Source organism: Dipodomys spectabilis, unplaced genomic scaffold (genome assembly GCF_019054845.1).
Source record: "Dipodomys spectabilis isolate Male_0828 unplaced genomic scaffold, ASM1905484v1 ptg000623l, whole genome shotgun sequence".
NCBI classification, from domain to species: Eukaryota; Metazoa; Chordata; class Mammalia; order Rodentia; family Heteromyidae; genus Dipodomys; species Dipodomys spectabilis.
The window spans coordinates 517,531-532,768 of NW_024871300.1; the positions used below are offsets into that span (position 1 = coordinate 517,531).

General features: G+C 35.9%; 1 pseudogene; it reads left to right on the forward strand.

Annotated features, from left to right (window-relative positions):
* The first annotated feature begins 542 nt into the window (after nucleotides 1-542).
* On the forward strand, nucleotides 543-639 carry LOC122101082 (annotated as a pseudogene).
* Nucleotides 640-15,238: the final 14,599 nt, after the last annotated feature.

Sequence of the window (15,238 nt, forward strand, 5' to 3'; positions counted from 1 at the left end):
GTTCTATTTGAACTGTTCATCTCTCTATGATCGCTTGTAACCAAGATTAGTTTTGTTCTAGTAAGAAAATCTTTGCTGTCAGGGTAAGATATTCTAGTTGGTCTGTTCCCACATGGAAGAAGGGTAAAGGCTCAGGTAGACATTTGTTCCAGTAACACCTCATTTGGGAAATTGTCAGCTGAAGAAGTTTAGAAGTAGCTCTTAAGCAATGTTTACTTTGAATCCATTAGGTCCACAAAGCTAATTCAGTTGGATAAATAAGTACTTGAAAAAGCCATCACCTTTGGACCTATCTATAAATAATTAAGAGTACGATCAAATACCAAATAAAAAGACTTAATATAGTCATTGACAAAAAAATTTTGCAAATGTGAGCAATCGACTGATCAATATAATTTTTTCCACTATTCACAGAATTTAAGGGAAATAAGATCGATAGCATTGTTAGGAACAATAAGGTTTCCTTCTTACAAGTAGGCACCCATAGATATAAGCCTGTATAAAGATTGCATCATTAACTACTTAAATTTAGAGGATATTACATGCTTCAGCAGCACGTATACTCAAATTACAATACAGAGATTAACATGGCACTTGCACAAGGATAATATGAAAATTTGAGAAGTATTCCATATTTTTCATTCTTCAGATGCAAGAAATGAAAAACAGTTATTAAAAAGTTGATTACAAAACTACAAGTGTAACAATACACGTAATTCATATTATTAAATTTAGTTTGACATCAGTGTATTAAATCTTCACCTCAGAAAGGCGTTTACATAGCATAAACTTTACAAAACTTATCAAATTAGACAACACTGACATTTTATCCCAAAGAAAAATAATATTAAGACCTAGAAAAAAAGGAATCAAACTGTTCTATATGGGATGCAATCAGAAAGGACACATTAATGAACCTATATATTATATAATAATGTAGAATTCAAAGTATATCTAGGAGAAAATAAATTATGAACATTATGCAAACATAGAATATAGAATATTTTAAAATATACTTTTTCAGACAATCATCAGAAATATTTTAGTTTCTATACTACTCATTTCAACAGGTAAATTAAAATTATTTCTGATTAAAAAATCACAAACTCTGAAGAAATTATTATACATGTATACAAAAACTATTGAATACATTTTTACATCCAAGGCAGGAAATTCACTTGGAAGAATTCCACGGAATCCATGAATTTTTACAGTAAAATATTGGTGCTGCCGGGCACTGGTGGCTCATGCCTATAATCCTAGCTACACAGGTGACTGAGATCTGAGGATCATGGTTCAAAGCCAGCCTGGGAAGGAAAGTCTGTGGTACTCTTATCTCAAATAAACCACTAGAAAACTGGAAGTGGAGCTGTGTCTCGAGTGGTACAGCGCTCACCTTGAGCTGAAGAGCACAGGGATAGCTCCCAGGCACAGAGCTCAAGCCCCATGATTGACCAAAAAAAAAGATATTGCTCTTATTTGGATTGTGAAAATGTTTTGTAGGGACACAAAAGATGGACTTGCATTTTTGAAATTTAAGAACATTAACCCGACCATTAGGACTTCGGTGAACAATTTGTACAGCCTTTCACAACTTCATAGAGGTAGTGATACATAATTATCCTTTTGGCAATATCAAATACAGTTTCTTCTATATTGTTCTTCAGGCCTGGTTTTATATAATGGTTCAACAGAAGGCTATCCAGCATATCTTTACTATCTCAATTCTCGAAAGCAAGATGTAAGGCTGTCAAAAGTCCTTTAGTTTGGGGAAGTGGAACTGTGGCTCAAGTGGTAGAGTGCTCCCCTTGAGCTGAAGAGCACAGAAACAGCACCCAAGCCCAAAGCTCAAGCCCCATGTACGACCAAAAAAATAACACCACCACAACAAAAATCAAACAAACAAAAATATTTGGGCTGGGAAGGTGGTTCAGTGGTAGACGCTTGCCTTGCATGCAAGAGGACCTAGGTTCGTTTCCTCAGCACCGCATAAGCAGAAAAAAAGCCGGAAGTGATGCTGTGGCTCAAGTGGTAGAGCGCTAGCCTTGAGCTGAAATGCTGAGGGACAGCGTCCAGGCCCAGGGTTCAGGCCCCACGACCAGACCAAAAAAAAATTTTAAAAAAAGAGTCCATTAGTTTGGGCATTGGTATCTGTATCATGATGAAGTAAGAAAGAAGCCACTCTGGTATTATTCCACGTATATGCACTGTGCAGGAGTGTGCAGTCATATACAGCTATTGCATGTGCCGCTTGAGACACCAACTCACTGACAATGTCTAAGTGTCCACTGTAGGCTTCTCGAAGAGGGGTATACTCATCATCATCCCTACTATTCACATGAGTGGTCTATTGGGAAAGAAGTCTCCGCACTGTAATAAGCTGAATATTTTCGGCAGCCCAATGAAGAAAATTGCTTGGATCCTTCTCCAATTTTTTTTTCCTGCAATTGATACCATTCCTTACTTTTTCATCTTGTTCCCCATATTCCTAAGAATTGCCTAACCAGAGGCTTTGAGTGCCAATGGGAATGAGGTGTCCATGTATTTCCCTAATAGTTCACATTGGTTGAACTGGGAAGAAATATCTGGTGAATTTTCTGCAACTGTTTATTCACATGATTAATTTTCTCTTTTTCCAATTTTACTATTCGAAATTATTCTAACTGGAGAGTAGGGAATTGATGGAGAGCAGAGGAAAGATGTTCCTCCGTATTCAAACATACACACTGAAAATGAGGACCAGTGATGTCTTCATGTGGAGCTTATTCTAGGCATGAGAAAATAGGAAATAATGCCTTCTATATAAATGATTTGGGAAATGGCAGAGCAAAAAGTGAAATGATGCAACCAAAAATATAAAAGCAAAATAAATGAGGATAATTATGGAGCAGTCATATTATGAGAACCATGAAAGGTAGAGAGAAAGAAAGAGACAGATGTGTAATGACCTAGCTAGCCACAAAATCCATGCCTCTGATCAATTTGTAGAACAGACAAAATTTTATTTTTAAAAGAGATGGAAATAGAATTTATGTATTTACTTGAAATTAGTAAATACATTTTTAGTAGCCTATGTAAAGAGACATAACTTTACCAAATTACAGACAATAAAATAAATCATGGATAATTCTAGTAACAGATCTGACTGAAATCAGTTGGATCATACTTTTCTTGTACAATGAAGGAATAAGAAAGTAAAGCAGCTAGAGAAGGCAGGGAGATTGTATCTGTGACAAAACTTTCTGGAAATTGGTATTGAGGATTTCTTACTGGTGATCCACTTGAACTGGAAGCATGATTCTGAAGTATTGCTTGCTGATTCTGAACTATTGATTTGATCATTATATTCTCCAAGAAGAAAATGAGAATTGATAGTGAAGGACTACTAATACATTTTCACCTTCTCACTAAGCACTTTCAATCATCAAAATCACATGAAGACAATAGACAGTCCTACTTGTTAGATGAAAGCAAGTGTCTTATAAAAAGAAGGAATGTATGTAGTCATGCAAAACACTTCTATTTTACCAATGCCTCATACATTTTTCTAATGTTAGGTACCAATAAATAATGGATCTATTAGAAAGCTCTTAAGACTCAAATGTTCAATAGTGAGTTCTCTTACACTATATCATGGTATTTTTTGTGTATGGTTTTAAGAATAAATTTACATTACTAACATGAATTTCTGACAAGACAGTATCATCACTGTACATCTTGCTTCTATACTCTCATTTTAAAATTACCATCTAAGTATTTACATTAGATAACTATAGAGGAAAAAGTAGAAGCCACACTGATTGCTTAGGTCTTTAGTAGTAGTTAATCAGAAAGGTGAAATCTGAGCATTGTGGTTTGAAAGCAGACCAAGAAAAAAAAGTCCATTAGATTTTGATTTGAAAGTAACCAGCAAAAGCTAGAAATGGAGCTGTTGTACAAGCAGTAAAATGCTAGCCTTGAGATAACTGAAACAAAAAAATAAATTCTGGGACAAAGCCAGGCCCTGAGTTCAAGCCCTAGTATTAGCACCAAACAAATAAATTAATTAATAAGGTAATTAATTAATTAAAAATAAATTAAGTGGTCACATGTGGAGAGGCAGGTAAAATGTAACATGTGTGGTAATGGTTTATGTATTATTTTGTAATAAGGCATATTATCATTTGTGCTAATCACTAATATTTTATTTGGACTTTTTTGTACAAAAAACCCTGAATTTAGCATGCATGTATATGTGTGTGTACATGTGCGAACATGTATGTATGTGTATATGTGTGCGTGTGCTGTTGCAATGTTGCTTGCCAATGTGGACAGGGTGAGGCTGAAAAAGCTAAGTGTGTTGCAATGTTTTTATTTATCAGTGTTCTGTCATGTCATTTCAGTGGAACCACCCTTTGTACATATTATTTGTCTAATAATAACATCATAATCAAAGCATTTACAATATTAAGTTAGAAAAAGAGACCGCTTTCAGATTGTATTGTATGTTAGATAAGAAGATACAGACATAATTAGTTAGTAAGTTATTGCTATAAGATGATTGTCAGTACAAAATACGTATTTGACCTCTTAAATTGGTTATACTTTTAAGATACACTCATGGAGTGATTTGGACCGACTTGACCAAACAGGTATTATTCTCTGGTGATTCCTGTGAAGCACAAGTTGGATAAACTCTTTCCGGATTTCTGTTGAAAATCACTTTCTTTGCAAGATTATATTTATTCTCACTAAGAGATAATCCAACCCATATTATGTTTGACTATCCCATCTTATTCATTGAAAATAAGTATTGTGGATATGCTTGTTAGATATTCCTTTCAAAAACGAACAAACAAAAAGCAAGTGTCATGTCCAGATTGTGGATGCATTTGAAGGTGTTTTGTACATGCACAGGTATCTTTACTAATGGCTCTTTTGTGGGAGTAACTATGGCAACTTTAACAAATAAGGCTTTTTGAATATCTGTTCCAATATACATAACATCCCAGAGCAAGTCTTGCAATTTCTGAAAATCCTTTGAATATTTTAGTATTTTTTCATGTCATTGACTGTAGAGCTAAAATTTCTGAAATAAATATTGTTAAGATCTGAAAATGTAAGTGGGTTCATATGCTTTTTTATGCTTCATTTTATGGAAACCCAGTTTTTATGAAAGTAAATGGAACAGAATAAAAGAATGTTAGTGAATTGGGTAAGCTAATTATTAGTATAATTTTGTTTTGAATTAATAGTCCATTGAATGTAGATGATGCAGTTAAATTATTTCTTCTCTACTTCAGTTAGTTTTAGAATCTTTATAGTTACGAGAGAACTTTTAGTATAAACAAAGGTTTTTTAAAATGATTAGGGTTAACCTTGTGTTTTTTGTCCTACTTCCAAGAAAATGAGTTATTTTTAAGTGTTAATAGTTTATCATTATCATTATCATAGGGAATCATTATCCTTTTCATAGGGACTTAAAAATGCAGTAGTATTGATTTCTTTTTAAACCAATTTTATTCACAAGTTGGAGAGTCTTTGATTCAAAATTAGGTCTTGGTGTATATGATTTTTAACCTCTCGTTCCTAACATTAATGATAGATAAGACTGCATTTTTGGGTATATGAAAGGTAAAATATGTATCTGGGGTCAAATGTGATTTTTATATCAGTTTTTCTTTAATAACATTTTAAAGTAGTATATTTCTCTCAAAATGTTGGGTATAAAAAGCAATCAAAATACTTCTAATGGTAAACAATTTAGGTGAACTACAATGTGGAAACAATTGCTCCAAAAGACCTGCAATCTATTTCCATCAGAAATTGGGCAGGTCATTCTTTCAGTAAGACTGTGTTAACCAGAGATGGGGTCCCCAGGCAGTGCAGTGTTGAGTGAAGGGATAAAATATGATTTCTACTATTTTGAGCTAGAAATCAAGAATGTTATAGTTTAGCAGTTTCTTTCACCAGGGAGGTATAAATTGATTATGAACTTGGAGTTTTCGTATTACAGTTACTTCTTATTTTCTTTTTTTGTTGTTGTTGGTCATGAGGCTTTAACTCTGGGCTTGGGTGCTGTCCCTGTGCTCTTCCACTCAAGGCGAGCGCTCTACCACTTGGACCACAGTGCCACTTCCAGTTTATTAGTGGTTTATTAGAGACAAGAGACTCACAGTCTGTCCTGCCCGAGCTGGCTTTGAACCACAGTCCTCAGATCTCAGCCTCCTGAGTAGCTAGCATTATAGGTGTGAGCCACTGGTGTACAACTTAGTTACCTATTTTCTAACAAAGATAAAGTGAAATATTATTACAGTGTGCACAATAATTTTGGGAATTTTCCTAGAATTAGTAGACTGAGTGCTGGTATTTAGTTATAAAATAGAATGAGGTTAGTTCATATGATGGGAATGGAACGAAGGCTAACACTTACCATGTGTACAATGTTGTACTAGTAATTCCAACTCTGAAGACTTAAATATCATCATCTTAGAATTAAAAATAGAAGTAGTTCCACTTTATGGGATTATTGCGAGGATTAAATTAGGTACCAAAGGTAAAGTACTTGGAAAAATAATCAGAGTTTGATACTTTCTACCTGTTATTTTATCATGTGATATATTCTAATATTTTTACTGTGATTTTTATATTGTCTATTTAGGATATGCAAAGTGATGTATTGATATACATTGCGTTGTTCAATTTTTTGACATTATGAGGAAAATACCTGAAAAGAAAATTTCTGAGAAGAAAATTATCATATTGACTCATGGTTTATGATCAGATGTCTCCATTGTTTTTAATTATATTTTTATTAAATAGTTGTACAAAGGGATTTCCATTCAACGAATCAGTTTATAAGTACAATGGATCTTTACACAACTTTCTCACATCCTTCCAAACCTCAACCCACTTTCGTTTTTTCTAGTTTCATACTATCTGCATTGAATATTATGGCTTCACTCTCTACTTCCGTAAGTCTCTTTATTTCTTCCCTTTGACTTCCCTTCACATTTTCCAAGTGGTAGTCTCCTGGTATTCATTTTGTTGGATTAAAAGTTCAATTTTATAAGAAATTACACCTGTTATGTACTCCTCTACAAATAGCATGCTTTGATTAATACTGTTGTTTAACTTGCATAAAATTCTGACTTCTAAATATGCGACCTTTTTGTGTCTGGCTGTGACTTCGTTTACTTAACATAATTTTAGATCTATCCATTTCTTTGCAAATGTTGTAACAGTCTTTACAATGGATGGGTGCAATCCAATTGTGTATATGTGCAACACTTTCTCCAACCATCCCTCTGCTAAAGTGCGTCTGGGCTGTTTCCATAAATTCTCTACGGTGAATAGTACAGTAGTGAACATGATTCTGAGAGTGATTTTACTCTAACGTTTTAGAAGAATTCATCACTATTTTTCTGGGAGCAATCCTCTAGCTATTTGCCAGAATTAGCACATCCTTTCCTTCATCTCCATCACAATGTTTTTCAGGTCCTCAAAAACACACTACCCCCTACAGGTCTCAATCTGCTAAAACCACACTGTGCCCATATTCTTTTGTTGTTGTTGTTTTTCTCTGTCCGGTCTAGGGGCCTGAACTCTGGGCCCCTCTGGCGCTGTCCCTCAGCTTTTCTGCTCAAGGGTAGCAATCTACCACAGCGTCATTTCTGGCTTTCTTCTTTTTGCTTATGTGGTGCTGAGGTATCAAACCCAGGGCCTCATGCATGTGAGGCAAGAGCTCTACCACTAAGCCACTTTCGCAGCTCAGATGTGCCCATATTCTTTTAATACATTTTTTTCATAATTTTACACATAATTTAGTGAGAACCTTCTATGTACTTTTCTAATGTGGGAATGAGGTATATGACAATAGAGTAAAACTAAGAGATATGGAATTTAATTAGCTATTATCATATTTAAAATAATTTTCAGCTCTAACCCATAGCCACACTTAACTATTATTTTAATCTTTATTTGATTACTTCACCTATCCCCTAAATTATAACATGTGATTTAAATACGAAGACAAAAAAGTGTGGTTTGACTTTGACACTCATGTGTGAGGATGCACAATATGGGCAACTAAAGGGATTGGAATTAATAGTCATTATGCATTTTGTTAAATGGTTTTCTCAAACCGATTCTCACAATTCATATTTCATTCAACAACAAGAAACATGACAATTCCCTTTGCTTTGCTCCTCATTAAACTTGTTTCCATGTTATTTTATTATGAAGGATGATTTCATAAATCTACTATAGATACAAAAATATGTTAAAATATTTCTATATGTATGCATTGTTATAAATATACACATATATTATAAAGGTTATAATGATAAATTATAACTTCTGTAACTGTACAATTTACTAAATTACTAAAAACATGGACGACTCAGGCCTGGAATCCTGGTTACTCAGGAGGCTGAGATCTGACAATCATGGTTTGAAACCATCCTGGTCAGGAAAGTCCATGAGCCTCTTATCTCCAAACAACCAACAGAAAATCAGAATTGGAACTGTGGCTCAAAGTAGTAGAGTGATAGCCTTGAGAGAAAAGACTCAGAGATATCACCCAGGCTCTTAGTACAAGAACTAAAATCTACCCCCAAAAAGTATTTAATTTACACCTGTGTAAATAGAGTATTACCTTCACCCAAATGCACATCCATGCTCATTTGCAAGGTAACTCTGTTATGTCTGGAGTACCTCATAATATTATCACTTATGTAGAAAGTATTGCAATATGGGTAAACTCTATCTCTCTCATGGATTTTTCTCCACTCAAATATTCAAATCTTGCAATTATTCCTATTATACAAAGTCATAGCTTTTTTTCTTTAATACCCATAATATTGGAATTTGAATTGAGTGTCTTGTGTCTCCTAAATGGATGTTCTTACCACTTTGGCATGCCTCCAGCCCTAAATTGTCCTGATTAACTTTCAGATAGAATCTTGCTTCCTACTTGTGTATGATCGTGGGCTCAGTCTACTTCATGTTATTCTTCCTGGAATTTAGAATAATAAGTGCCTGCATTAAGTACAGATCTTTCTGGCCAGTCTGAGCTTTAACCACTATCCTCACAATAGTAGACTCCCATGTAGTCAGGATTTTCATAAGCTTATCATAGCTATTTTTAAAAAAATCTTTGCATTTCCTGCAGGTTCTTGAGTACTGAGTTAATTTGTGATTTCTTGGGTTGTTTTGGTTCTTTTGAATGAATGTGTTGAGTTGTTCCTCATTTTTCCTTTTGTTTCTTTCACTCAAGTTCTTACCTATAGTGCTGAGAAACCAATATTTCTTTCTCAAGATAGTAAAGGTGAACATTATTTATTCCAAAACAATTCCAGTAATATTTAAACACCTTCAGAAATTTCGAGAAGATGGCGGAGGAGAATCTGGTGGCTAAACAAGCTCTCACATAGAAAGCAGTTCTAGTGTTCCAGTGAACAGTCCTAGGCACACCAAGTGTGCCATCACAGTACAGAGAGTTTGGGCAGAGAGGGAAAATCCAGGTAAGGAGACAGATCTGAGCATTTTCCAGCAGCCATGGCTGAGGTTGCTGTGCCGGCTGTGGTGGCATCCATAGCTGCCATAACTACAACCCAGAGAGTCTGGGACAAATGTGTCAGATGCAGCGGGCGAGCAGATTTTACTCAACACCAGCAAGAACTGACAAGTAGCAGATATCATCATCCTGCAGATAGCAGACCAGAGGCTACCCAGGAACCAACACTCCAGCGTGAGTTCAAAACTGACATCTTCACTCCTTCTCAAAGGGAGCAGAGGAGGGAAGGCCAACCCACCTTCCAACACCGGAGATATCCATCTTTGATGTAGACAAAGGCCTGGCTAAGCAGCTAGATCCAACTCAGTTCTTTGATGAAAACAAAAGAGTCTTTTATCGAGTCACAAGTACCTACCCTGATCTGCCATTCTCAACTCCACCCATGGGAAAGTCACCACAAAGAGGCAGAGAAAGCTACACCCACTAAAGAGTAGCTTTCTTCACTGAGTAAACAGAGCCAGCGGCTGACCCTCCCTACAGCAGCACTGACAATCAATTGAAACTCAGTAAGCATAAACCCTGAGCATTGCTCCAGGCTGGGCTCTGTGAATGTCCCAGAAGCTAGCCCCACAGGGAAAAGCTACTGTTTGCTGAAAGGCCTCAACTTTACCCAGAACCCAGCCTTGTCACAGCAACTCCAAACTAGAGGAAACAGCCACCTCCCTCTTTTGTGATACTCAAAGCAGATCTCCCTCCCACTGAACTAGCCTGGGAGGGGATCACAAACTTCTGGGTAAACCAACAGAATATTTTCTGCCTGCCCAAACAAATTGAATTAAGAAACCAATCAAGCCACAGAAAACCAAACACCACAAACAAACCAGAGACTCCACCGAGAGACTGGTTACTGACACAAGGGAGATACAGGATCATCCCATCAACTCCCCAAAAACAAAATCAAAGAAGTCTTTTTTTGTATCTTTTTTAAATTTTTACTTTTTAATTATAAAAATTGTTTTTATTAATTTTTGTTCCTCTGATAACTTTTATTTTAGGTGTATATGTGTGTGTGTGCGCTTTTTTAAAAAAAAAAATGTCTACTGACCTGTTGGTCTTTTTTGTTCTTTCTTTCTCATTCGTTTTACTTTTTCATCTTTAGTTCTTTTTGCATGAATTATTTGTTGTTCTGTTCACCTCCTATATACCTGTCATTGATTATAAGACCTTATCCCCCATTGTGTACATTCTTAATCCAAAAATGTATTACTCAATTCAAAACCTCTTAGGATTAAATTCCTTAATAGCAGTATTATCTATTTATACCTATAAATTATTTGAAGTACTTTTATTTTTTTGTTTTTCAGGTCTCCTTTCTATTCCTCCCTTGCTCTCATCCTATCCCCATTCATCTCTCAATTTTACTTCTTTAAATTTTCATTACTTTTAAGAGTTTCACTTTTAAAATTTAAATATTTGTCTTTCCATTTTTTTCTTGTCTCTTTTTTTAAATTTTTTTCTTCTCTCTTTCCTATCATCCTTTCCAATCCATTTCCCTCTGTGAGATTAGGACTTGGTTAATTTCACTCTCCTTTTACCTTTCCAAATCTCTCTAACCCTATTTTCCCCACCTTTCTCCCTAAACATAATAATTTATGGTTTGTCAAATTCTTCTTTGGTATTCTTAGCCCATTAATACATAGTTATTTAATGTTGAACAGACTGTATCTGTTGAACTAGATTGTATCTTCAGACATTTGACTATGCAATTACAGGACTTTGGTTGATGCTTGCCTTAAAATGGTGTTCTAGCACAAAACTGGCATTACTTTCATTCCAAATGGGCAGAACAAGCAAGAAAAACACAAGGAAAATGGCAAGTCCAGGTATCTCAATTCCCACTCAAGATAATCAGGTGACAGACCAGATAATGAATAATCCAGACGAGAGTTCCCAAAAACCTCTACAAACACTACTGGTAAACACGTTGAATGAAGATTGAAACCCTGCAAAAGACTCAGTGTGAGCGTGATAGGGAGAGATAGGAGGCAAACCAAAGATCAAAACAGGAAGCTCATGGGCTTGAGAAAGCTATTCAAAGATTGATACTGGAATTGCGTGAGCAGGTTGAGAATACTCAAAGAGAAATAAAGGAATTGTGGGAGCAGGCTGAGATCAGTCAAAAAGAACTACAGAAGTTGCATGAACGTGAGAAATCTAATCAAAGAATAACACAAGAATTGCAAGAGCGTGATGAGCATAGACAAAGATCAATAGAGCCATTCATGGAATCCATAAACAGACACCTGAAGGAGTCAGGGAGACCACAAAGGGAATGCTGAATGGAGCCCAACAGAAGGAATGGGAGTCCAAGGAAACCATAACCAATCAGCAAAGTGATTTGAGAATAAACAATGAAAACCAAATTAAGGAAGTAAAGAATTTCATATAAGATCTAAAACAAAGCTCCAACAAAGAATTTGAAGCCATAACAGTCAACCAATTAAAAGGAAAAGAAATGAAAAATAAAGTAGAAAGGCTTGACAGTTGGTTAGACAATGCAGAAGATTGAATCTCCGGCATTGAGGACAGCCTAGGTATTATAGAGAAAGAACATACAACTATCCAAGACAAATTCAAGAAATATGAATAGATCTATTCAACACTTGGAAGACACAATTAGAAGGCCTTATCAAAGGGAAATGGGTGTAGAGGAGCACATAGAGACAGAAGGTAATGGTCTAGAAAATTTGTTCAACAGGATCCCAGCAGAGAACTTCCCAACACGCAAAAAGATAGGCATATTCAGATACAAGAAGCTTTTAGAACTCCCAATAGACCAGACAAGAACAGGACATCCCATCGTCCAATTATAAGCCACACAGGATCAATTCAGACCAAGGAAAAGATCCTTAAAGCTGTCAAGGAGAAAAGATCAGTCACCTATAAAGGAAAACCAATTAGAATCACCTCAGATTTCTCAACAGAGACAATTAAAGCTGAAAAGCCTGGAATGATGTATGCCATGCTATAAAGACAAATAACTATCAACCAAGAATAGTGTACCCAGCTAAACTCTCCTTCATAATTGAAGATCTAATAAAAAATCTTCCATAGCAAAGAAAAACAAACAATATATCTCCACCAAATCAGCTCTACAAAAGATACTTAAAGATGTCCTAAACATAGAAAACCAACAAGACCACAATAAAGGCCAAGAAACCACATACAAACAGAATCCAAGAACCATAGGAAGAATCCAGTAGGCATAGCACCCAAGAAGGTGGATAAAATGGCAGGGACACCCAAATACCTCTCAGTCCTATCTCTCAATATTAGGGGATGTTATTCTCCAATTAAGTGACATAGACTGTCTAGTTGGTTTAAAATGCAAGATTCTTCTATCTTCTACCTTCAGGAATCACAACTTGCCCATAAAAGTCAAACACATTGGGAGAGTTAACTAATAAATGCAAATCAAAACAACATTGAGATATCACATCACTCCAGTTAGAATGGCAAAAATCAAAAACTCTAACAACAACAGATGCTGGAGGGGATGTGGACAGAAGGAAACCTTACTTCATTGTTGGTGGGAGTGTAAACTTGTTTAACCATTTTGGAAAGCAGTATGGAGGTTCCTGAAAAGACTTCACATAGAGCTCCCCTATGACCCAGCAATCCCACTATTGGGCATTTACCCAAATGATTACAAACAAGACCACACTAAAGCTACCAGCACAACTATGTTTATTGCAGCATTATTTACCATAGCTAAGATATGGAACCAACCCAGATGCCCCTCAGTAGATGAATGGATCAAGAAAATGTGGTATATATACACAATGGAATTCTATGCCTCCATCAGAAAGAATGACCTTGCCCCAAGTGTTAGGAAATGGAAAGTCTTGGAAAAAATTATATTAAGTGAAGTAAGCAAGGCCCAAAGAAACATAGGTCCCATGGTTTCCCTTATTTGCAATATCTAGTATATGTATGCAAGCAGAAAAGGTCAGATAATGTGATGTTAGGAAAATGAACCCTTAGATATGTATTTTAATGCTTTTTTATTTCGTGCATTTGTTTATAATGCATTTATAAGATTATCTCTTTGTTGCTTTGTATGTCCCTCCCCCACAGTATAACCCCTGCTTTCACTATATTTGATGTCAGTATAACTTGTGGAGGAGATGGGGAAAAACAAGTCGTTTAAGGATACAGGTGGACCTGTTCCAACAATGAGAAGTACAAGGTCATGTCGAAAACGAGCTTTACAACGTTGGTGCGGGGGGGGGGGGGGGTTTGGGGGGGGAAGGATTGGGTGGTGGGGGGAGGGGGGGGGAGACTGGGGGGGAGGGGTGAGGTAGGGAAGTGATGTGAAGGGTAAACAAAGGAGGAGGCCGAAATGCTTGATAAGAAATGTATGCATTATCCTGCCCATGTAATTGTAATCCCTCTGTACAGTATGTTCACAAAAAAATAAATAAATAAAATTAAAAAAAAATCAAACTCATTTTGAAAGTGAAAGGCTAGAACAAAATCTACCAAGCAAATGGCTCCCATAAACAGGCAGGGGTTGCAATCCTAATATCAGATAAAATAGACTTCAAATTAACATTATTGAGAAGAGATAAAGAAGGTTACTACATACTAATTAAGGGATCTCTCTTTCAGGAGGATATTAAAATTCTAAATATTTGACAAACAATAGTGCACCCAAATTTATCCAAGAAATACTACTTTAAATCTCACATAGATTCAAAGACATTAATGTTGGGGACTTTAACACACCACTATCCCCACTAGATTGATCAACTCGGCAAAAACTCAATAGAGAAACCACAGATCTAAACAAGTGCATACATCAACTGATTTAGCAGACATCTAGCGAATATTCATCCAGCAACATCAGAGTATACGTTTTACTCAGCAGCACACGGAACATTTTCCAAAATACACCACATTTTAAGTCACAAATCAAACTTGTCAAAATTCAGAAACATTGAATTCATATCTTGCATTCTCTCAGACCAAAAGGGAATAAAATTAGAACTCAACACAAAAAGCCACCAAAGAAAGTCCAGTAACACATGGGGGCTGAAAAACACACTGTTCAAACACCAGTGAGTCATGGAAGAGCTTAGAAACGAAGTTCACATGTTCCTGTTATTCAACAAAAAATTGCACAGAGATTATCTGCTCCTCTGGGACACAGCAAAGGCACGATTCAGAAGCAAGTTTATAGCTCTGAGTTCCTATATTAACAAATTGGAGAGACCTGAATCCAACAATTTACTGAGATCTGACACTCCTTGAAAAAGAACATCAAGATAAACCCCAATCCAGTTGATAGAAAGAAATTATTAAAATTCAACCAGAATTAAATGAATTAGAATTAAAAAAACCATATGAAGAATCAACAAAGTGAGAAGGTTCTTCGAAAAAATTAACAAAATTGACAGACCCTCAGATCTCGGCCTCCCGAGTAGCTAGCTAAGCTGATTCACCCTCTGAGTAGCTAGCTAAAATTCTGTCTGTCCTCTATGCTTCACTGCTTTTTTATTCTTTTCCTGAGGTAATCACAAGCCTGTCATATAAATGTCTCATTGCTTTAAAAATACTGTTACTGTTTGGCACCAGGGGCTCCAATCTGTACTCTAAACTACTTAGGAGGCTTGAGAACAGAAACCAGGCCAAATTTTAAGGGAGTTCCTTTTCAATCTATAGCTGGGTGCATTGGATCAT